Source organism: Eimeria mitis, genomic scaffold, assembly GCF_000499745.2.
Source record: "Eimeria mitis Houghton genomic scaffold, Emh_scaff437, whole genome shotgun sequence".
Lineage (NCBI taxonomy): Eukaryota > Apicomplexa > Conoidasida > Eucoccidiorida > Eimeriidae > Eimeria > Eimeria mitis.
In genome coordinates, this window is record NW_013572686.1 from 18,519 (window position 1) to 18,741 (window position 223).

Below are 223 nucleotides of genomic sequence, written 5' to 3' on the forward strand. Positions count from 1 at the left end.
TGCATATACAGCTGGTGTATAGTTCAGTATACACCCCAACTAGCAACATATACTGATTTTGTTAGGGTAGGGAGAAAAGAAAAAGAAAAAAGAAAAAAGATAAATTAAATAAATTAAACAAAAAGAGACAGAAGGAGACAGAAGGAAACAAACACAAAGATATATATATATATATATATATATATATATATATATATATATATATATATATATATATATATAT